This window comes from Dreissena polymorpha, chromosome 1, assembly GCF_020536995.1.
Source record: "Dreissena polymorpha isolate Duluth1 chromosome 1, UMN_Dpol_1.0, whole genome shotgun sequence".
NCBI classification, from domain to species: Eukaryota; Metazoa; Mollusca; class Bivalvia; order Myida; family Dreissenidae; genus Dreissena; species Dreissena polymorpha.
Window position 1 is genome coordinate 202,978,974 of NC_068355.1, and position 19,555 is coordinate 202,998,528.

Genomic DNA, 19,555 nt, shown 5'->3' on the forward strand with positions numbered 1-19,555 from the left:
TGAGTAATAATTCCTATACTCAGGACTTGTCCATCGTTGCGCGTGTCAATGAAATATCAAAATACTACTAAATAAAATGCATTGAATCAAACATTGTCCATATATGGACAATATACACGTGTACTTATGTTAAAGCATCAACGAGCAGTATATCGGGCATATCCATAGTTTGAATATTAGCTGTTTATTGGACGAGTTGATATTAAAGTAATAAACGCTCTCGAGTTCGTTTCCTGGGACTAGAACCAGTACTTGGTGTTTATAGGGGTAATCTTAAGAACGCTCCCATAGTAGAGATCGATACCATGACCTTCCGATCGCTAGGCGGACACCATATCCACTACACCACTGAGTTCTCTAAGTCTATGGCCGCTAAGTATTCAGTTGTTATACACGTATTTCAGGTGTTAGACTTAGAGACGTCGAGCTTTACGTCGGGTTATCGGAGGCCGGCTTTCAATCTCGTGAAGGGTTTCACCCTGGAGAGATCGGCGTTTCATACACGTTTGAGCTAGCTACACCGGTGCACGGACAGTGGGTACGGATAACGCGTAGCACTCCTAACGATGTACTCACTCTGTGCGAGGTTGAGGTGGAAGGTGTTCCGTACTCTGCAGCCAATGGTAGGTTGCGTAATAAGTAATTTTTTAAGATATTTATAAAATTATTATTTCTCGGTTTCATATTGAAAAATACAGAATCTATATGCAACTAGTCGGCGTTGGAACAGGCACATTACGTGAACAAAACACGTGAATTTATATTTGAGGATACATGTATTAACTGACCAGAGCCTAGAAGACAGTAGATAGCGACGATGCCGCAGTCAAAATATATACATACATGTAGAAACAAATCCTATTACAAATGCTCGTTCACGTTTTGACATGTTCTCATCTTCAGGCAAACGCTATTCGGTTTTTCCAAGGTTATGTTCACATTGGCACTGCAATCGACGTTTCCGCGACGAAGGTCCTGTCAAATCTCCTCTGCGCATCAAGCTGTTCTAAAACAGAGAACTGCACCAGTGCCCACTACAACAAAGCGACCTTGACCTGCAGTCTGTTCGATTTCTTGGCATTCCATCCAAGAGACGTCGAAAATGGCATCACTGTTGTCAACAGTATTGCCATAAGAGAGAATTCAAGTGCAAAGTAGTTCGGGACATAAATCGTCAATTTTTCTGTCGCGGGTTTCAAAGCTACGTTTAGCAAATTGCAAAATTCACTATATTCAACAAAACAAATGCGATAACCGTATCTATCACTAATATACATACAAATCAGATGTACAAACAGTTGACACAACTTACTATATCACACGTTCCTTTAAGTAATGGCAATTGGTTGTTTTCAAACCCGTCAGACACAAGACACAAGCCATTGATTCAGTACAAAGCACTGCAGACACACACACAAAAAATGATTTAAAATGCAGTCACCGCCGTAGGAACGGTCAAACTCGGTCAGCAGCTGGAGCGTGCGCGTCGCGACCGAGGCGAGAGTTGCCCGCAGAAGATCCACTCACTTGTGCGGTTGACTCTGCTAATCCAGCAGAGTCCGTCACCCTCGAGACGGACGTCTTCCACACTGCTGGGATTGCTGTCTTCTCCAAGATGCAGCGGACTTGTTACCTGCTGTTTAATGTCGAGAGCTCGCTAACCCGGACCTGCCAGAGGTCCCGTCTGTAGAGGGACGGGGATGGCGGGACAGCAAGATCACCAGTGTGGAGGAAAAACGGGGCGGACCTGGGGCTACTTTTACACTCAGAGTAGCCAACTAGAACATCGAGGGGTGGCCTTATATAGGGACCCCGGGACAGCGGTACTCAGTACGCTCAACACACTGGGGAAACTGTCTCGGGGATGAAGACGACGGCCGGTGACGACAAGTGGACCATAAAGGCGGAGCTGTGTGCTGCAGTCCCTTGGCGGTGTTGCGTTCAGACATGAATTTGTCTTGACATTGTCTATCTACCAGTGCACATTAAGGTCTCATTGGCCACCGTGCACTGGTCTATTTGGATCTAAATTATAACTTTGGCGAATACCCGGAAAGTTGGGGTAAATTTGACCTACTTTGGCTCAAAATTAAACTTTCTCCCCTGAAAGGTCACAGGGGCAGGTCGGACTATATAGACCTCGTGAAGAGGCCAGTAGGACCTGTCAATAAACTCTGATTAACACACTCAGTTCAATTCCTGTTCTTGGCAGCATGTGAGTTTTATTGGCTGTCACCATACCGCACAGGTGGGGTTTCCTACTGCCCCCCCCCTCAAAAAAAACAAAGAAACAACAAAAAAAAACAACATAAAACCACACCAGAAAAAAATTAAAAAATAATCCTGACTTAGAAATAAAGGTAGAAAATAGACGTTCTATGTTTTTAAAGTTAAAAGAAAAGTTTAAGTACTGCTTTATTATTTTACTTCGTGAGAACACATCATGTGTCCTCACATGGTTTATTATGTATTTCTTTGTGATCAAAACATATGGTTTGTTGATTTTTGATTAAAGCCACACACTTTGCCTCTGACCATAAATGAAATACTTGTTAATCAATACATATAGATGCAATTTGAAAATGTTGAAAATTGTCATTAAATCTAAAGTCTAGTTAGCAAGTAATTAATAATTTTTCAAACGGTACCGCTTTTAAAACCGAAAGTAGGATTTCTAGACGTATACGTCCATTTCGACAAACGCGATTATTTTTAAGTTTTAAAACGCAAAAAGACAGATTTCTACCTTGTAACCACCAGATATATTGTAATTGGCATAGATAAAATTAAATATATAGCCTAGTTAGCAAGTAATTTATTATTTTTCAGACGGTTCCGCTTTTAAAACAAACCGAAAGTAGGACTTCTAGACGTAAACGTCCATTTCGACAAACGCGATTATTTTTAAGTTTTAAAACGCAACAAAATATGGATTTATATCTTGTAATCATCGGATATATTCTAATTGACAAAGATTAAATTAAATATATAGCCTAGTTAGTAAGTAATTTATTACTTTTAAACGGTACCGCTTTTAAAACCGAAAGTAGGATTTCAAGACGTATACGTCCATTTCGACAAACGCGATTGTTTTTAAGTTTTAAAGCGCAAAAAAACGATTTCTACCTTGTAGCCACATGATATATTCTAATTGGCATAGATAAAATATGTTTCTTATTTATACTTACATTTAATATGCCAAATAAGTTGTTAGGCTTTGAGACGCAGTTTTTTCCCCATATTCAAATAAAACTATATCATCCGCGTCATGCGAAAATCGGTCTTATGGCATATGCGGCCAGAGTAGCTCAAGCCAAGCCTGCGAACTTTCCCATCAATGGCTACGCTTTCCGCTTTAAAAAAGGCACGCAAGGTTTGGTAATAACTCCAGAGTAGTTTATTCAGTATTCATATTCTTACAAGACCCGTGTACAAATCTCATTGCGTCTTATAAATAGAACATCTAAGCACAATACTTGCCGATAGAATAGTGAATTCACCTTGTGTTGTTTATTATAAGCAAACTGGTAAATGTCCGTAGACTATTTTGACTTGCATACGTCACACATGTGTGGTTAGATAATTGAACGATTTTCCTTCTACATGTATCATGGGCACTCTACTACTAGGTAGTTCTGTCTCACAATACAAGACAAATGGCATTTACCAATAGGTTTTCATAAATGTCTTTCCCTAAAATGTGTGTTATTTGATATATTGAAAACAATACTGTGTTATCAACAGAGAGAAGTCTGCATTTGAAAATTTTGCTTTGACCAATAGCATGCAGCTATTCTGGCGACATGACTTCGTCAGCATCAAATTGCATCACAGCAGTTCTCAAATTTTAGGATTTACCAGCATGATTTAGTAAAATTATTATTATTGACGACGTCTCAATAACGTCTCTGTCACCATGATGAAAAGTGTGCAAACGTCTTAGTGGTGTATTTCCTAAAAGCGATTTCTTTAACGTTACGTCAAGTTTATACTGAATGCAAAGACGATGGTGTGCTCAAGTCTTAATCCAGTCATTGTAACCATTTTCACATTAGAGACCCCTGTGACATTGACACTTTAGCGGAGAAATCCAAAATCAAACGATATTAAATCTCCGCGAACGCCAATTACAATGTGAAAGCTCTTAATGGAATATTTCATAATATATTGACTGTAAACCAATGTCGACCAAAGTATGACGGCGAACTAATGGACGGATAGGCTAAAATCAATATGTGTCCCCTAGTTTCAATAGGGGAGCCAATATAGTACTAATACAACGGTTCATAGTATTTTTATTTGAACTCGCAACACTTTTCCACAGTACAATACTATTCCCATTTAAATGAGATAACTTGTAGTTATCTACTTTAAATAGTGTGCAGGAACAGACTTGGATCAGCAAAAAAAACATCAATAACATAAACATGTATATCTCTTTAAGTCACATAAACTATATTATTTCCATAACAAATTCAATGATTAAGCAATAACTTGTACACTAAATAAATGCAACATTTGCACATAGAGACCCTCATAACCATACCATTTCTTAAAGATAATTCAGATCCAAATTATTTTAAAAAGATAGTTCATGCATATTGCATGCATGACATATTTTGCGTGGAGTTCTGTCTTACATTGTTTAACAGCAATCTTTTTCACAGCTACTCTGCAGTTAAATGTTTACTGCCATCTTTCAAGATGTCAACATTAAGTTTCTAACCTTTAAGCAAACAATGTTTTCCCTAACGCACATTCAAAGAAATATTCACGAATAAAGTCATGGGAAGTGCCCATATAAAAAATCAATAAATAGTGCTGATTTATTAAGAGAGCAAAGAATTGCACAACTGAAATATTTAGTATAATGCAACCTCTACAGAATAAACATTAGTTATTAATGATGGAGAAAAACAACACGAATTGTGTAATGTGCTTGTCTAAACCATACACAGACAATGCATGTTGGCGAGAATATAGACACTTCAATTTAATTAGCTAGACAATACAATGTATGAAACTAAAATTAACAGATAACCTGGTTATAGTTTATATAAATATTTTAACATTATTAAAATACTATTTGCAGTAATTTAAGGACAATCAAGAGATAAGTAAGACATAGGCACACACAAATATGCAATACATAAGAGTCTTTAATCAATATAACGTACACAAGCAATTTAAAAAAGGCATCTAAGCAGTGTATATACACCCTATATTTACGAATGCACAATGCTTATTTGGAATGGATGACAATATTAACACATTATTGTAAAAATTGCATCTTAAAGTATTAATTAAGTTCAATACTAATATGGTTGTATGGTAACATTTGTTTGTTATGCATTCAAAGTAAGGCAAAATCTAATTATATTTTTTTATGTAATCAATATGATTTATTTGAAACATTTCATACAATTTTACAAACATCAAGCTATTTTCAGCTGTTAAGCAACAGAACAATCATGTTTCATGCATTCAATTAAAGTTCAATATAAACAATCACATTTTTAAGGAAATATGGTCTAATGGTCGAGTGAAACTAACTGTAACACAAATAGTAAACAGCCGCTATCATCAGCCGTAAGTAAATCATTATCATGTATAATATAAATACAAGTACAATATGATTGCTACAATTTTCACATGTCTTAAAAAGACATTTTGAGCAGAACATTTCCTTTATCATCGCAATTGCAAAACTGTAAGCATTGAATGGACAACTAAATTTTATGATTTCAAATAAATGACATTATATTTTTATTACACATGTTTTGTAACACTGAGTATCATATTGTACCATAGCTATTCATTCATTAAACAGACGTATATTAGTTTAGTAAGTATTCCACAAAATCCCAATACAAACTGATGGCTGAGAATAAAGAGTGTCATATTTTTAATAACTGTATGAATGTACTTGTTATGTTAAGAGATGAACAAAAGCATTATCTAACAACGGATACAACTTTGTTTTTCAAGCAACAACATCCCTATATCTTACGTACAAAGAGAGACAATTCAATTATTGACAAGTGTTTGCATGTTAAATCACTCTCGCTTGATTTGCAATTGACTGATTTCCAAGTAGTAAAGATAATGCAAAACAAAGTTATACCAATCTTTCAATAGTTGTTTGACTTTAGTTAATGAAAAGCAGTACATATACTAGCAACATGATGTTCCTTTTGCCTAAAGCATAATTTATTAGCCTCTTCAGAATGTGTTGTTCTGTATCATTAAGAAAGTTTTAAATGAGCATTCTCACAAGCAATGTTTTTTTATTATCTGGCACCTAAAAGATGTACATGATGAAAATTGTTAGTACAAATAAATGTTAACAGTGAAAATCAAAATGGCAACAACAAACGCATGATTTAGATTGCAAATACAATCATTTCGCAATCGCTCTATATACAAGTGACAAATGTACTGACCGATATATACAGTGATCACTAATTATTGGTCAAGTTAATCTGGTCGTCTAAATGCCTATACACAAACATATAAAGCATAATAAACTTTACAAAAACAAAAAAATAATTATTATAACTTCCGCTATTATTCCTACACCTCATATTTTCGTTTTTAAATACTCAGTTTCAAAACAAATAAAGCTTTTTAAGCAACACAAAAGTCATTCATAAATCTAATTCATGCAAATTAATAAATAACTGGTCGTAAATACAGAAAAGACAATTTAAGGAAGATTAAATGTTTTTGTCTGAAATTAATCAATATTTTCAAGAAATTGTAAGACAATAAAAAATATTCTTGATAAAAATCTGACACCAATGGGCACACTTAAGAGTATCAGAGCCATAGCATAAACATTCTCCATCTAGCTTAACAATTCTTGTGACTACCACCTCTATATTACATGTTAAGCCACAAAAAAACTGAAGCATCTCATTACATGAAAATAATACATTTCTTTAAATTTTGTCAGTTACCAGCATCATCTAAACAGCTTTGACAAATGTTAAAATCAACATTCATAGACATATATTTAATAGTAACATTATATTTTCCTTAACATTTCCAAAATAAAATGTCATAATACAGACACAGTACTTGGATAGACTTGTAAATTTTGCGCTTAAAATACTATTTGACATTATTGCTTTTATCAAGAAATCTTTATCTTATTATATTTAAATATAGTTATTTAAAGCCTTCAACATAAAATGACTGACAGCATCATAGTTCCAATAAAACATGAACTATTGTTTTTCTTTGAACACAACTTAGAAGTCACATAAAAACATTGCTGGCCACAAGACTTTCTGGCTTTCCATTTTTTGTTGTGATTTGTCACTATGCGATTTCTGTCTGAATCAAATCACTAATTTTCCATGTGTCCCAATTTCAAAGATGAGACATTCAAGTGTACATGTTCACACCAGACATGAGGTATGTAGAGACCTTCAATTGTACATGTTCACACCAGACATGAGGTATGTAGAGACCTTCAATTGTACATGTTCACACCAGACATGAGGTATGTAGAGATCTTCAATTGTACATATTTTCACCAGACATGGGGTATGTAGAGACCTTCAATTGTACATGTTCACACCAGACATGGAGTATATAGAGACCTTCAATTGTACATGTTCACACCAGACATGGAGTATGTAGAGATCTTCAGTTGTACATGTTCACACCAGACATGAGGTATGTAGAGACCTTCAATTGTACATGTTCACACCAGACATGGAGTATGTAGAGACCTTCAATTGTACATGTTCACACCAGACATGGAGTATGTAGAGACCTTCAATTGTACATGTTCACACCAGACATGGAGTATGTAGAGACCTTCAATTGTACATGTTCACACCAGACATGGGGTATGTAGAGACATTCAATTGTACATGTTCACACCAGACATGGGGTATGTAGAGACCTTCAATTGTACATGTTCACACCAGACACGGGGTATGTAGAGACAAGCACATCTTAAACAGCCTTTATATCTCTGAGCTTTTTCGGTATGGGGTTAATATGATAATAACGGTTGCAGCAGGCTGTCCTTCTGATTTGCTGGTTTGATTTCGTCAAGGGACGTCTGAAAAAAGAAAGACTCATAACAGTTAATGTCAGTTGTTCATTGTATGTGTGTTACGGATGATAAACAAGAACAAGAATAGCACTTTTATACATTGAGTTACATTAAAAGTTAATCATAACCACTTTATTACCAACTAACTATAAATCTTACCATCAATCAGGAAATATGGGTTGATATTCGAGAAACATACATTTCTTCCATTGGAAAAAAATATCACCTTATCATTTATAACAATAAGAAAGGGCCAACTAGCCAATAGCAAATAAAACGTGCTGGAGAAGAGTTTTACTGAGATGTATGTGTGAGGTAGGCAAAAGGCAACCGATGCAAACACATTTTACTTTTGACTGAAAACTTCACTACTATAAAATAAATGAACCAATACTAGAGCTTTGTCACGGACATGACAAATACCCCCACATGCCGCATTGACACAGGTTATTTTGCATGTTGTCTTCACAAAAAAAGCGCACACCATGCTCAATGTTTAAAACGCACTAAGTGACCCCGTGACCTAGTTTTTGACCCGGCAAGGCCCATGTTCGAACTTGAACTAAACATCATATAGCTACAACTTCTGACAAAGTTTGGTGAAGCTCTGATGAAAACTACTTGAACAACTAAAAACTAATAATAATGCCGTAATACGTGATCAAAACAAAATATTAAAACACTGCCAAATTTTATGAGAATCTTTATAAAAAAGACAACAATATAGATATAAACATCATGAACGTTTCCATACCAATATCTGCAATAAAATAAACCCAGAACAAACGCAAAATGAACAAAGATACCTATCAGAGTATGAATGCGCTAAAGCATTGCTAGACATGAAAAACAATACAAGTCCAGGATCAGATGGCATATCTGCAGAATTATACAAAATATTTTGGAATTATATTAAGCAATATGTCGTTAATTCTCTTAACTATTCTTTAGACACCAATAATATAACAGAATTGCAAAAACAAAGCATAATTACTTTACTACCTAAGACCGGAAAGGACACCCTTTTGATCGATAACTGGAGGCCCATCTCGCTTCTTAACGTTGATTACAAAATAGCTACAAAATCCATTGCCAATCGAATAAAACCTCTTTCAAATAATATAACCAGTGTAAATCAAACAGGATTTATCAAAGGAAGATATAATGGCGAAAATGTAAGACTTTTGCATGAAATTATTGAACTAATGGATGAAAGTAACGAAAACGGTCTCCTATTTTTTCCGATATAATAAAGCCTTCGACAGTATGGATCATGGGTTTATGTTTAAATGCCTCGCCATTTCGGATTTAGTGAGCACACCTTACAGTGGGTAATGCTATTTTATAAAGATGCAACATCACGCGTTACAAATAATGGTCATTTTTCAGATTTTTACGAAATACTAAAATTTACGAAATAACAGAAAATACAAAAGCTTGCAAAATGGTATATAAAGCACTTGGGGTAGTACGCAAACTTTAACATAGATTTATCAATAATACATTCTAAGTAAATAAGGGGCAATATTTCTGTCGAAATGCTTGATACAGTTGTCTGCTCTTGTTTATAGGTTGGGGTCATGTTGGTAAACAAGTATGCAAAATATGAAAGCAATATGTCAAGGGAAAATACGAAAACGTTAACATTTGCACGCTAATGGAAACGCCGACACCGGGGTGAGTAGGATAGCTCCACAATATATTTTTCATATATAATAGTCAAGCTAAAAATGGAATAAAAAAAGAAAACTACTTGAATAAGAGAGCGGACACCATGCTTAATTTTTAAAAAGTACTAGACACCATGCTCAATTTTCAAAACGCACTTAGTAACCCCGTGACCTAGTTTTGACCCGGCATGACCCACATTCGAACTTGACCTAGACATCATCTGACCAAGTTTGGTGAAGATCGGATGAAAATAACTTGAATTAGAGAGCGGACACTTAATAAGGACCGACTGACGGACCGACCGACCGACAGACTAGCTCACAGACGACCAAAAAAAACCACAGCTGGATTGAAAGATGTATTGACACACAAGGTTAAATCTACATGCACCCACCAATCTCTGAAAGTAAGGCCATGAAAAAGGAAAACTAACCCAAGGTTCGCTCTGCATGATGTTCATAGACTGAGGGTTGTGGAGCATGGGGATCTCATAATCTGGAGAAGATGACTGAAAATGCTCCTGGGATATACTAATTACTCTGCTACCCAGGTTTTCTGGAATAAAAGTAAATCATGCATCAAACAAAACAATTTAAAGGCAATACTAGCGTTTTCAAGGACAAACCCAACTGATTTCAACCCGACAAAACACTTGTCAGAGCCTCGACCTATCAAATCAACAAGGTAATGTCAAAAGATTTAACTAAAGCCCACCTTGTGCCCACGATGTTTTAGAGTTGTAAAGCGTGTGGAAACTGTGAATGCATTCAATGCATTGAAGCTTAAATCAATAGAGAGAGAGAACATTAGTACATTTTGGTTTATCCCCAAAAATTATTTGAAGAATGTTTAAATAAAAACAAGAGCTCCGCAGTCTGAGACAGATGCCTCCGAAAACAGAGCCTTGACACCCATCACTCAATCCTTTGATGACATATCGAATTGATACCAATTTAACCCTTAATGTCACAGTGACCTTGACCTTTGAACTAGAGACCCAAATTTCAATAGACATCATCTACTGTCTAAGACCGATGTACACGTGAGGTCTCAAGTCAATTGGTAAATTTGTTATTAATTGGAAATGATTCTAACACTTATTTTGACAGTGACTTTGACCTTTAACCTAGTGACCCCAATTTCAATAGGGCACATCTACCGACCATGGTCAATGTACATGTCAAGTATCGCGCCAATAGGTCAATTTGTTGACGATTGATTGATCGGAAAGGATTTTCACACGTATTGTGACATTGATGTTTGACCTATCGACCCCATTTTCAATAGGGGTCATCTACTGTCCAAGGCAAATGCATATGTGAAGTATCAAGCCTATTGGTCAATTTGCTGACGAGTTATTGATCAGATGATTTTCACAATTATTGTGACAGTGAACTTTGAACAAGTGACCCCAATTTCAATAGAGGTCATCTACTGACCAAGACCAATGCACATGTGAAGTATGAAGCCAATAAATCAATTCGTTGACGAGTAAGTTATAGGAAATAAACTGGTCTACCAAAACACGGACGACAGACCGGCAAACATCCCGCAAAACAATATACCCCCTCTTCTTTGAAGTGGGGCATAAAATACTCTTGGCATGTAGGCCCCTACAAGAAATGGTTTAAATATACTTGTTCTAGAAAAAGTGTTATACATATATGAAGATTTACCAAATGCAACACTTTTTTATGTTTCAGTACAATAACAAAAACTAACGTGAGAACAGTTTAAAAGTAATTTACTTGTGTTTTATTTTGAAATAACTTGAATTTACAGGGTTTACATTTACGCACTGTTATTTTTTAAAGTAAAAATTAACCTTGAATACATTGATAAAGTGACTCATCTGAGAATACGCCAAAGACAAGTGCAAGTATGACAGCTTGTTTATTGCAAAAGACATGTGCACAGGTCGGTACTGGATTAGTCTCTTTATAGGCAGGGCTCTACTTCTAATAGGGGTCTGATGTAAAGTCAGATACACACTTTTTTTAATTGCATCCTTACAAAGCGACAAAAAGTATGGTGGAAAAAACGTGTCAGAATGAGTGCACTGTTGTATACTAATTTAATATTTTAAATTGATTTATGACAAACACAATGTCCTATTGATATATTCGACACACATTTGCATTTTTTAGAAAAACAAGAGCTTGTCACAATAATGCCAAATCCCTGCCAACATGTGTTTGCGTGTATGACAACATTTGTTTTAGAGAGTAAAATAATATTTGTAAAACATTGCACCTGTGCCATCCATTTATATTTCAAGGATCAATTAGTTATATAGTGTTTGAGATATGCTGTAGAGAATAAAATATTAGGAAATAAAAGAAAGTGAGGTAATTAAAGAAGAGGACTATAAACAGTTACTGTTGTTTGTCACTGTATTTTTCCTTAAACTCATCTATTTATTTTACAGAGTTCTTTGTTGTTCAAATTGAAATATTATTGAAAAATAAGATAAAGGGAGATATTAAAAATTGAAAAGCTAAAATATGTACTATAAAATTTAATTAAATATAATTAAAAAATATAAATAAATAAAATATAATATAAAAAAAATAATTAAAATAAATAAATGGAGATAATTAAAAAATACAGCCGAAAGAGTTATGGTTCATGTTCACTGCACTTCTCCTACTTGCCATCTGTTTATATTTCTAGTTTCAAGTAAATCCCTTCAGTAGATTTAGAGTTATGCTCCGGACAAAAATTAACTTTTAAATAAAATAAAGGGAGGTAATTCAAGAACAAAGGTAGATAGAGTTATGGTTCTTAGTAAGTGCACTTCTCCTACTTGCCATCTGTTTACTTTTTTAAGTTTCAAGTTAATCCCTTCAGTAGATTCAGAGTTATGCTCCGGACAAAAATTTACTTTGAAATTAAATACAGGGGGATAATTTCATAACTAAGGTAGATAGAGTTATGGTTCTTAGTCACTGCACTTCTGCTACTCGCAATCTGTTTATATTTCAAGTTTCACATTAATCCCTTCAGTAAATTAAGAGTTATGCTCTGGACAAAAATTTACTTTGAAATTAAATAAAGGAAGATAATTCAAAATCTAAGGTAGATATAGTTCTGGTTCTTAGTCACTGCACTTTCCCTACTTGCCATCTGTTTATATTTCAAGTTTCAAGTAAATCCCTTCAGTAGATTTAGAGTTATGCTCCGGTCAAAAATTTACTTTAATTATTTAAAAGGGGAGACAATTCAAAAACCTAGGTAGACAGAGTTATGGTTCTTGGTCACTGCAATTCTCCTAGTTGCCATCGGTTTATATTCTAAGTTTAAAGTAAATCCATTGAATAGATTTGGAGTTATGCTCTGGACAAAGTTTCCGACGGAAGGACGCACAGACACACAGACAGACAGACGGACGGAGACTAATACTAAATCCCCTCCTAATTTTTTCGGCGGGGATAAAAAATTATTTACTGGCTGACTGATGTTGAACACAAATATTGTTGTAATTGTTCTCATATTTTAACTTCAGTGAATAATATTAAATCTAAATTTAAACTACATACATATATATTCTTACCTAACTAAATCATATAATAATTAGGTTTAAAATAAACCCATACATACCAGATAAGGTAAGCCGCTGGAAACTCTCGTATTGTGTATTGGCCTCCACTGCTGAAGTGAGGACACTCATTTTGTCCCTGCAGTCTCGGATGTCATATTGTGAACTCATCTTCTTTACTGAAAATGATATAAAATATTTTAGGGGAAAAGTTTAAAGTTATAGTCCTGTTATGTAGTCAATTCTTTTACATTAAAACAATGGAGCAATATTTTAAAGTATTTTTATTTCTGTAGAAATTCTGTTTACTGTGAGTAATTGAGCAATATTTTAATGAACATCTTAATACATATAGATGGTTCTGTTGATGCCCTGTTTTAAAGTCATTTTGACAAAAACAAAAATGTAAATAATACAAACTTAAAGGTAAATGTTAATAGATTTACTAAGTGATGCCCTGTTCTGCAGTCATTTTGTTTACAAATACAGATGGAACAATTTAAAATAACATGGTCATGGAGTTTTCAATATCATTTTTCAAACATTATTAAAAACTGCCTTATTTTGAGTTCTACACTGTGATTATTAATAGTATTATGTATTAAAAGGAATAAAATCAATTTGCAATACCATACTGCAAAATATTGGTATACACTTTGTAGTTATATGTTTGTACTTTTAAATGTGCTTAGTTATGTCATTCGGGTCAGTCAAACTACTCATACAATCTGTGATCAAGTACCTTTAAAACCTTGCATGGTTTCTTCTTACTGCAGTATCTATCTAAGCCCATGTGACCTTCAACCTGATGATTAGGTGAGTACAAGGGCAAGGTCACAGTCCCGTTGGAGGTTTTCATCGCAAGGCACTGGGTGGTTTTGGGCGACCCTCAGCCTGGTAAGTAAACGAGAGGCAGAGTGATTAAATCAAACAATACATCAAAGCATGGTCAATATATCAATATGCTTAAATATGTTTTGAAACGAAGGTTTGATAATGAATGAAAATTATAAAGAAAGTTATTCTTTAATTTGTGCATTAATACATGTAATAGCTACCTTTCATATGCATCAGTGTTGTTGAATTAATTGTGTCATATACAATTAAGATCATACACAGGTAGCTCAAACATGGAAGACAACTTACTTGACTGCTGCTGCTCTTATTGCTGCTTTGCTGACTTGACTTGTTTGCCTGGACACTGCTAGACACTGACCAAGATCCGTCAAAAGACATATTTATTCTGGAATATTTGTCATATTGCAAAATGATTGTTCCTTCATCGAACATTTTTGATTACAAGTGATGCAAATGTTTTATGCGTTCTCCTTTTTTTAAACAAAGATATTCACACAACTTTACACAACTGAGGGCACAATGTTAGTTAATAACCCTGAATAGAATATCAGCTACACAGCCTCTGAATTCCCATGTGTGATGAGATACAGAATGATTAATTGGATATTGTGCAAAAGTTACTTAGCCAATGATAAGTTAGGGCTTTGTCACAAGATGACCATCTACCAATCAAACCCAGTTCAGAGAGCAGTGAGGCCATGGGTACATCATAAACCTGCCCCCACAACTGAGGCTTCTGAGAGATTGAGATGTTCAGAGAGCATTGAGACCATGGGTGCTTTATAAACCTGCCCACCACGGCCGAGTCTGCTGCTGGAGCCCAGATTGGTAACGGTTTGACATTTGTCCTGGAATCCCATTTCTCTGAAGGGTCACGTTTGGCACATTAGCACTGTTTATAAGCTTGGCCAGGTTTTCAGGGACATATGCGTTGGTAATTGACATGTTTTCCTGTGGAATAAAATATCAACAAAGTGAAACTCCAGTAGCATTAGCAGGAAATCATCCTATCCATCCCTACAAGGTCCTTTACTTAAGGTAAGTCACCATGTGACATAAAGTTAGACACAGGACATACACTAAACAAAGCATTACATAGTTTTGCAATGAAAACAGTTCACCAAAAGATATGTATATAATCAAGAAAATTACGCCAATTGCATAAATTATTATGGTATTTATGCTTAGACAGGGCACAATTTTTCACTCAGTTCATAATCCAAATAAATGAACGACGGGAATGCCAACAAAATCCTGTTTAGAAGACTGGGTTACATTTATTATGAGTGCAATGCCAGACAAGTTTAATTTGGTCAATTTTTCTTCATTAAACAAAAATATACAGTGAAAGTGCTAAATTCAATCTGGCTGCTAACTAAACTTGGACGAGAGATTATGACAAAAAACTTTATCACCAACTTTCATGATGATCCAATGTTTTGAAATATAGAGCAGACATAATGTCAGATGCAAACCACTAACAGCCGCCATAATTTTACCCATAGTATTTTAAAATACTATTTAACTCTCATAATTACAACACAAAGTTAACATAGACTGAACAAAATTGTTTCTGGTTTCTTTTTTGTTTAATGATGTCATTTAATACATCATTTTGCCATAGACAAATGAAAACAAAGAGTTGTAAGGTTGGGGCAAAATAATGATGTAATTTCGCAACAAGGGAATGGAAAAGTAAAATTGTAATAAAAAGTGATGAGTTTATAGTTTGTAGATGCAGTGGGTTCTCAAGGTATGAAAAGGTCACATGGACAGAATCATAATGCCACATGTATATGACAAGGTCACATGGACAGAATCATAATGCCACATGTATATGACAAGGTCACATGGACAGAATCATAATGCCACATTTATATGACAAGGTCACATGAACAGAATCATAATGCCACATGTATATGACAAGGTCACATGGACAGAATCATAATGCTACATGTATATGACAAGGTCACATGGACAGAATCATAATGCCACATGTATATGACAAGGTCACATGGACAGAATCATAATGCCACATGCATATGACAAGGTCACATGGACAGAATCATAATGCCACATGTATATGACAAGGTCACATGGACAGAATCATAATGCCACATGTATATGACATGGTCACATTTTGATAATTCACAATATTGAGCCTCACTCTGTGAAAATGGGGTTAAATGTATGTGTGAAAATATTGTCTCAAGTTAGCCTGTTTAGTTCTCACAGGCTAATCCTTTGTCGACACTCGGCCTTAACTAGATTTTTGCCAAAAAAACTTCCTGTATACAAAAAATACCATTAAAGCGAAAAGTGTTAACCCAGATAAGCCTGAAAAGTGTTAACCCAGATTATCTTGAAAAGTGTTAACCTAGATTAGCCTGCATGGACGATACTTTGACCACATGAAGAAGGCTCAATTGTTATTATCCACTCAAATATTAAAGAAAACATTCACCAAAAAGGAATCTCCAATTAAGTTTTCTCAAGTCACGTACATGTGAAAGCCTTCGTCAATTGAACTGTTGATTGCTGAATTTTAAGTGTTGTTGTTGCTGCTGCTGCTGATGTTCGAATGAAGGCTGAAGCAGCAATTTCATGTCAACTCTTCCTCTCTTTCACACTTCAACTACAGCTTCTAATGTTGCAAGAGAGACTGGGGACATTTGAACATAGAATAAATAGAAAACAGACATTTTCTTTTAAAATAAGACACATTCAGTATTTTAAGTACACTGAAAAACACAACAACATATTTCTTAATTGCACAAATTATCTTTAAAAAAATCAATAATTTCCTTATTTGAAAACAATCCAAAATATCCTTATTTGAAAATAATCTGCATCTTGCTTATTGAAACAAGAGGGTCAGGATGGCCCTGAAGACTTACCTGAGTTCAACTTAAAACTTTGGTAGAAGACTTGAAGTTTCGAAAATGGCCTTGATATTGTAAAGATTGCACGTACTTCGGAGCTGTAGCCATACTCTGGACTGCGGAAAGAGAACAATGTTCAGTGATTAATTTGACGTATTTACTTGGACGATAAAGTCACAGTAAATAACCTGTTAGCATGGAATTCATATTGCGACAACATATGTTGTAATTAAATCTTAGTTCGAGCTGCACCTTGCATCACTTATTTTATTGAAAAATGAACATGTAAGGTAGTATTCCGTTGAAAATGCATTATCATCATGTTATTAAGTCCAAATATTGGCAAGTATACCTATATACAGTCATGTACCTCTGACATTTAAATATTTTCCAAATAATACTTGCCAACTATTGGGAATTTAAAACAACAACTAGCTTAACACGCGAATAACACTTTCCCTTCGTAATTGAAATATAAATTGAACATGCGCATAAACTCCACAAGTGATCACAAGCCAACTAAATAGTTGATATCTGAAAGCGCTTCTTATACCGCAGCCAGATATCTAATTTCCCATCCTCTCGAAAATGCGTAGCAACTGTTCGGTATAAATCAACGGGCATCAGTTGTTGTATTTTAGAAGTAGAAGCAAGCGAACTTTGGTGCGCACATAATTTTCGTGTAACGGTACCTAACATTTCATGAAAACGAGTTTCACAGTGTTTACTCATACAATATAACAACCTGAATGGGATCGTTGCAAAATTATTCTTAAGTTCCGTATAGAATCATTACAGTGTTTATTACGATTTTGTACATTTTTAATTAATGTCCTTCATAACACTAAAAGACATCCATCATTAAGAAAAACATATTAAATACAATATTTCCATTATTAAAATTCCATTAACAAGTCTTGCTTAACACTTTCGGTGTCTTACTTAGCAGTTTCGGTGTCTTACTTAGCAGTTTCGGTGTCTTACTTAGCCGTTTCGGTGTCTTACTTAGCCGTTTTGATGTCTTACTTAGCAGTTTCGGTGTCTTACTTAGCAGTTTCGGTGTCTTACTTAGCCGTTTTGATGTCTTACTTAGCAGTTTCGGTGTCTTACTTAGCCGTTTTGATGTCTTACTTAGCAGTTTAGGCTTTGTCATATGGAAGATTTGTAATCATAAAGATACGCCAAAAAAGAAATTAAAACGTTTATAATATATTCGCTCTTAATTATTGAAAAATAACACGACATGGCAGCACGTCGTGTATATTTCTTTTTTTACCGTTTCATAGTTCTACGTGCGCTCTGCAATTCACTAATATTTACATTTTCTCCCACGAATCATCTCGAAACTTGTCATATTAGAACATTCTAGGAATGTGAAACTCATCAACAGAAATACCCATCCGCATATTAAGTGAAAGCAATATAATTGCTAAAAAGATCTTAACACTAAGATCTAAACACGTGTTTTCCATAGGATACGATAAGATGTAGCTATTGCTTCAGTGGTTTATACCTTATATGTCAACAAATACATCAGATAGTATTTTAAATAATTGTCATATTATCGCACTTTTTCTTTAATTCTGTCCCTTACTAGAAACGATCTTATTAAAATTATCACGTTGTCAACACGTCAAAATAATTTATATATTGATTGTGCACAACACGACTGAATTGCTTCAGAGGTCCAATGCCAGTTTGAACATGATTGAGTCAATACATATGGCTTCTAGAGTGGTCACCGTCTATGATTTAACTTTTTTACCTTGTTAATGGAAAGATGTGACCCGATTTCAAACTTGGTCTAGACAAAATACAACAAGGGCTGTTTGTAAAACATGCATGCCCCCCATATGGGCTGTCCGTTGTAGTGGCAGCCATTGTGTGAATACGATTTTTGTCACTGTGACCTTGACCTTTGACCTAGTGACCTGAAAATCAATAGGGGTCATCTGCGGGTCACGATCAATGTACCTATGAAGTGTCATGATCCTAGGCAAAAGCGTTCTTGAGTTATCATCCGAAAATCATTTTACTATTTTGGGTCACCGTGACCTTGACCTTTGACCTTGTGACCTCAAAATCAATAGGGGTCATCTGCAAGTCATGATTAATCTACCTAATAAGTTTCATGATCCTAGGCGTATGCGTTCTTGAGTTATCATCCGAAAACCATTTTATTATTTCGGGTCACCATGACCTTGACCTTTGACCTAGTGACCTCGAAAATCAATAGGGGTCATCTGCGAGTCATGATCACCTGATGTACCTATGAAGTTTCATGATCCTAGGCCCAAGCGTTCTTGAGTTATCGTCTGACAACCACCTGGTGGACGGACCGACAGACCAACCGACCGACATGAGCAAAGCAATATACCCCCTCTTCTTCGAATGGGGGCATAAAAATCATTCAAAAGAAGTTTGATGAAGATTGAGTGTCAATATAGTTATTTTGAGTGGTAACAAGTTATTAAGAACATTTGAACTAGTGACCTAGTTTTTGAATGCACATGATGTGAATCCAATGTCAAGCAT

General features: G+C 35.1%; 1 protein-coding gene and 1 long non-coding RNA gene across 9 annotated transcripts in view; one reads left to right on the top strand and one right to left on the bottom strand.

Annotated features, from left to right (window-relative positions):
• The first annotated feature begins 7,281 nt into the window (after positions 1-7,281).
• LOC127864698 (uncharacterized) lies at positions 7,282-7,810 on the top strand. Of its 2 annotated transcripts, none has more exons than XR_008042220.1 (3): positions 7,282-7,419; positions 7,464-7,595; positions 7,684-7,810. It is a non-coding gene; the product is annotated as an uncharacterized LOC127864698 (long non-coding RNA). The 2 variants fall into 2 exon arrangements; XR_008042221.1 differs by having other exon boundaries at positions 7,464-7,639; positions 7,684-7,802.
• The window catches only part of LOC127864687 (uncharacterized), a 192,174-nt gene continuing 180,332 nt past the window's right edge, over positions 7,714-19,555 (bottom strand). For 6 of the 7 annotated variants that reach the window (XR_008042208.1, XR_008042209.1, XR_008042205.1 and 3 more), the window contains one exon: positions 7,714-7,915. The gene's annotated coding sequence lies outside the window, so the exon portion shown is untranslated. Of the gene's footprint in view, positions 7,916-7,959; positions 8,078-10,175; positions 10,298-13,342; positions 13,460-14,022; positions 14,175-14,426; positions 14,524-14,926; positions 15,090-16,642; positions 16,783-17,035; positions 17,137-19,555 lie in introns of all 7 variants that reach the window. The other variant, XM_052404588.1, reaches the window with a different exon arrangement.